Raw genomic sequence first — 6,323 nt, 5'->3', positions numbered from 1 at the left:
ACTCGAACAGGACTTGAATACTATTTTGGACATCACCTCGAATAAGTTCTGGATGCAATCCTCGGGCAAGGAAGCATTTTAAAATGCTGGTTAGAAACTGCACAATCTTGACTAGAAACACACAATTTTTGTTGCTCGAGGTAGACTTGATCGTAACTAGATTGGAGATTGACTTCTTCCCAAACTCTTGGTGCTCAGTTGGGCACTGCTTGGCTCGAAGTAAGATAGATAAATGGAGAGAAAAACATCTTAAAATTGTTGGCTAGATGTTGTACGAACTCGACTAATAACTCAAAAACACGACTTGCTCGAGAAAGTCTGACTAGTGTGGTTCGAGTGGCTCTGTTGTAACTCGATTGCAGCCCAACTTATTTGGGCACTTTTTGGATTGAATTATAAGTGAACAAATGGACAGAATGTTGACTTGAAACGTTACTTCGCTGGTGCACGAACTCAATTTGGATGGCACGATTTTGGCAGCCTTGTGTTACTCGAATTGTTGAGAGGCTTTGGGAGGATTTTTTGTAGAATTTCTTCAGCATATGGTAGGGTATTTATAGGAAAAATATGGCTGTAGGGCTGCCCACTCCAACCGATTTTTTGCCTTCAAAATACCTCCAATGATGGTCCAAGTTGCTAGCCAATTCAAGAGTCATCTAGATTAGTTAAAAGGTCACTTCTTGCAACTTAATTATGTTCAACTCCTAGATCATCCTCTGGCAGCATTTTTGGCCTTCTTAGGACATTAAGTGTAACGCGCCAGATTCGACGATTGTCCTTACTGTATCAAAACGAGTCTTTCCAGCGTGCTTATGTCCTCAATCACACGCACCCTAGGAAACTTCCCAGGAGGTCACCCATCTCAAAATTGCCCCAAATCAAGCACGCTTAACTTTGTGTGATGAGCTACCGAAAAGAAGATGCACCTTCACGATATGAGTAGTACATATCAAATCTTTTAAGCCCTCTTCAACTGTATAGTCCATTACATTGAACAGTCTCGGAATCCCTCTCATTCCGATGTGGGATCGGTTCATTCATGTTCCCTCCACCTAGAAGCCTGCCGGGAGCCGCTCATTGTCCGTGCAACCTCATGGCACCGGCGGTCACTCCCCGCCCTCTCCGGCCTCGGGCCTCACATGCCCACCAGCTTCCGCTTAGTTCGTCCCCGAACCACACCGTTCTAAGAGAGGTTGGCTCTGATACCATTCTGTCACGCCCCGAGCCCGGGCCCGCGGCTGCGTGACTGCACAATAGGCCTCTATAGAAACTACTTCGTATTCGTCCTCGTTTTACGAAAATGATTAACCCAAGTTGCTATAGAAGTTCATTGTAAGCCATTATATACTCATTTTAAGTTTTTGATTTTTTAGATGTGGGACAAGGGTATCACATTACGAATGAGCTTAATTGAGCTAGTTAGAAGAGTTCATGAGCTAGGGGTTTGCGCCTCCGAGTGTCTACACTTCATCCTTTGCGGTTTTGCGACATCCCGAGCTCCATTATGCTGGATTTTGAACATCTTGAGTTGAATTTTAAGTACAATTATTGAGCTTTTAATTTGACAAGCTTGAGTTAAAAGTTCCGAAGTTTATTACTTACGTGATTTTCTTCGAAAAATCGAGTCCTCACATCCCACCCTTCTTATTGGAAGTTTCGTCCTCGAAACTTGAGTTTGCATTTTCAACAAGTGATAAAGACCGCAAGGAACATCTTTGCCTTAGTTTGCATATGCTCAAAGAAATATATAGTGCATATGATCAGAGAAAAATAACTATTTAATAATTCATGAAGTGTGAATTTTTGCTAAAAGCATCACATTCTTGGGTGATATAATATCTGAATGTGCATATAAGGGAATCACAAGAAGGTAGAGGCAATAATGAACTTGCCTTGACCGAAAACTGGAATAGAATCCGAAGCTTTCTGGGATGCTATTATAGAAAATGTGTTGAAAGATTTTCTTCGGCTCACTCTGAACAATTCTAAATTCAATTAGAGTGAAAAAGGTTAGAAAAGTTTTAGTTATTGAACAAGAAACTCGTTTCTACGCTAGTATTAGAACTTCCCGAAGAAGAAAAAAATTTCACAAGTTATAATGACGCGTCAAAAGGAGGATTTTGATGTGTTTTCATTCAAGGGGGGCAAGTAATTGCCTATGCATCGAGGCAATTAAAACCATGTGAAAAAAATACCCAACGCATGATCTTGAATTAGCTGCAATTGTATTTGTGCCAAAGATCTAGATGAACTATCTCTTTGGTGCCAAATGCGAGATATTTACCGATCATCAAAGCCTCAAATATCGTTCACACAAAAAGAATTAAACATGAGGAATAGATGGTAGATCGAACTATTGAAAGATTATGAACTAAGGATAAAAAGATAGCTGATGCCCTAAGCCAAAAGGATATAGAGAAAGTAATCATAGTTCACTGTCAGCGCAATCGTTCCTGCAAGAATATTCAGACCACGATCCCTCCTGACAAAAATTTAGGAAAAACTCAATGAAGGGAAAGCTCAAGAATTCCAGACTGATGAGAAGGGAATTCCGTGGTTGAAATATTTATGAAATCGAAACTCTTCAACTATATGTGATGGGTGAAGCACACAATTCGAAATTTTCAGTTCACATTGGACGTATCGAGATTTTAAAAAATATTCTTGTGGAATAAAGTGAAAAAAGATTTTGCTGCTAGGTGCCAAATTTTTCAACAGGTCAAAGAACACCAAAGGCCTAGATGACTTTTGCAACCACTAGAAATAGCAATGTGGAGACGATAACATATTTCCATGGACTTGTGGTAGAACTACGAAAAATAAAGACAAAATGAAACGTCTACTACTAAAATACTGCTAATTTTTTTTAAAGCTAATTTTGAAAATTCTCATACACATGCATGCGAATGAAAACAGTCCACTATGCGTATTAAAAGTTATTCAAATCACTGAATAAAAGTAACTGCAATTAAATAAATCCTAAATATCATCAAATTCCTAGACTACTGTTTGAAAAGAGCTCAAACCCAACATTCAAAGCTAGTCATATCATCAACATATAAAAAAATATAAAATGTATAAAAACAATGTTCATCCATGACCCATAAACATATAGTGCGAAAAAATGCAATGTCCTCAGGTCATTGTGCGCATCCCCAAATTCGCCTACTCAGCTTCCGGCCCCGCATGATTTGCACTTAATTTATATAAGGATCCATTTTGAATTATGCTTGTTTTGAACAGAAGTATGCGTATTTGGTTTGTTTTGAATGTCATTTCAGGAATGGAAAAATAATTGAACACGAAACCAAATGGAGCAAGAAAACAAAACCGAGCCGCGAGTACAACTATTGCCAAGACAAGAAAGGCGCGCGCGGTCGCGCCACTTCACGCGCAGCCACACACGCATACATGAAAGAACTCTCAAGGATCGCTCGGCCGCGCGCACAGATGAAGCACACGAGCAGGAGCTTGCGCACGGTCACGCGAATACACGCGTAACCGTGCGCGCGCAAATACGAGCCACGGACAGAAAAGCGTGCGCGGTCGTGCCACTTCAAGCGCAACCGCGGGCGCGGCGTTCAGAAAGCTTATAAAAAGCCGTGACCTAGGTCAGAAAGAGAGTTTGAGCCGCCGGGAGAGCCGTCATTGGAGAAAAGCACGAGAAATCGGAGCGCATACACGAGACGAAGATTCAGAGTTCGAAGAACAGTCACAAATACGAAGAACAACGGATCCGGGGATGGAGACGACACTTCGGATTTGTTATCTTTTCCTTGGCTTTTTATATTCTACTGTGTAGCGATGTCTAGAACTACGAATATGTCTTGTTTTCGCTTGGATTTCGTGATGAACTAATTTCTCATTCTAGAGAATGATGTAGCTTTGTGGACACAATGATTTGACGTGGTTATTTTATATGATTGAATTCCATTTCATATTTAATTGTGTCTCTCTGTGTTTATTTCACTGCAATTTACTGGTCATAAATTGTATGTTGTCTGATTTATTCTACAACTCGGGAGAGGGGCTAGGATTATAGATCATTAGAGACACATCGTTGATTGTTTATATCGTTCGGAAGGCGTATGACTTCAGCGAGGCTTAGGTAAGAAGATTGTTTACATTTATCAATTAAACGTAGATTTTTATTAGGAGTAATTGAATCGAAGTTTGATTGATACAGTTATTCGTCACTTGGAAAAGGGGAATAAATTAATTAAGTGTTCTTGGCCATTAAATAATAGGAATTCAGGAATATAATTTTAACTGGGAATAATTGTCGTGGAAACTTGGTGAAATCATTTCTCTAAATATTTTCTCTCATTGTTATTCTTCAACTCGGTGATTGGATTAATTATTTGTCATCGATTAGTTCGTTCAAACAAACCAATCCGGTTATTGATTTTTCTAGATAAAGTCTTGACTATTTTAATTACAAGAACTGATATACATTTTTACACACACTCCTCTTGGGATCGACACTTGCACTCATAAATTCATTTTACTATAAATTGACGTCGTGCGCTTGCGAGCAATTAAGAAAACACGCAACAAGTTTTTGGCGCCATTGCCGGGGAGTGTCAAATTTGAATTTATATCAGTATTGTTATCAATTAGTCTAGATTTTAATTTAGAGCTTTATTTTATTTTTATTTTAATTTTTTCTTTATTTATTGGGTTGTTCATTTTTTTTTTACAGTGCATGCTAAGATCGCAAAACCCAGACTCGCTTATTTTTTATCCAGAGATCGAACGAACTACGAGAAGATTAAGAAAAATGAGAAGGGAAGAAATCAAAGCGATGGCTGATAACAGAGAGAATGACCGAAAAATTCCGCCTGAGGCTATACCAATCAGAGATCACTTCCGACCAGTGATCAACGCGCACTATTCTGGCATTGCTCGAGGAACCATCAACGCCAACAATTTATAGCTTAAGCCCGCATTGATAAACATGGTTCAACAGAACCAGTTTGGGGGAGCCACTACTGCAGATCCTCATCTACATCTCAGAACATTCTTGGAGATCACGACACGGTAAAAATAAATGGTGTTTCTGATGATATTATTCGACTGCGCTTGTTTCCTTTTTCTCTTATGGACCAAGCTAGAGGATGGCTCCAATCATTGCCGCTAGGGAGCATCACAACGTGGCAAGAGTTGGCAATGAAATTTCTGTCTAAATATTTTCCCTCTGCAAAGTTTGCACAGTTGAAGATTGAGATCAGTACCTTCAAGAAAACTGACTTTGAGCAGCTCTACGAGGCATGTGAGATATATAAGGAGTTGTTGCGTAGGTGCCCGAATCATGGCTTTGAAGACTGGATACAGATTGAGCTATTCTATAACGGGTTGAATGGTCAGACACGGACAACAGTGGATGCAGCGGCAGGTGGCACAATATTTGCCAAGTCTCCTGCTCAAGCCTATGATTTGCTTGAGCAGATGACTATTAATAGCTACCAATGACCGTCTGAAAGGTCAGGAGTAAAGAGGACAATTGGAGTTTATGCCGAGGATCCTATCACATCACTCACAGCGCAAGTATCAGCGTTGACTACACAGATAGCAACCATGAATAAAGTGAGTACATCAAACACTGAGGGACCATCATTTGTTGTTGAAGAATCACAATCTCCTGAAAAAGTTCAATACATCAACAACAAAAATTTTGGAGGCTATGGAGGATATCGAGGTACCCTCCCCCTAACACTTATCATCCTGGTTTGAGAAACCATAAAAATTTTCATACACGAATCCTAAGAATGTATTGAATCCTCCACAGGGGTTCAATACATCAAATGGGGAAGGGAAGCCATCATTTGAGGACTTGGTTGGGACATTTGTTACTGAATCTGGTAAGAGGATAGCTAGGACTGAGTCTAGGCTTGACAACCTAGAGACCCACATGGCAAGTATTGGTGCTACCTTGAAAATCCTTGAATCGCAAGTGGGGAAGATAACGAAGCAACTCACGTCTCAACCGTCAGGCACAGTTCAAAAGACTGCAGACCCAAATCTGAGAGAAGTGAATGCCATTTTCATGCTGCTACCCTCTTACCAGATTCAGTAACGAATGTCCCAATCAAGTCCTCAAATGATGGCTTCCCTTCCCTATTTGATGTATTGAACCCTGGCGAGGCCCCAAATCTTGCCACATTATCAGTACAATTGACTTTGAGAGATAGAATTCGGGAGGGATAATCCACTGATGAGCAGTTGCAAAAGTGGAGAGCTAGAGATGAAGCCAAGGGCCGGAATTTATATTCAGTGGTGGATGGTTTAGTTCATTATCGAGATTGTCTATGGGTTCCTAATGA

The sequence above is a fragment of the Primulina eburnea genome, chromosome 14, assembly GCF_022965805.1.
Source record: "Primulina eburnea isolate SZY01 chromosome 14, ASM2296580v1, whole genome shotgun sequence".
Lineage (NCBI taxonomy): Eukaryota > Viridiplantae > Streptophyta > Magnoliopsida > Lamiales > Gesneriaceae > Primulina > Primulina eburnea.
The sequence above is the reverse complement of the archived record's forward strand: the minus strand, read 5'-3'. Positions refer to the sequence as shown.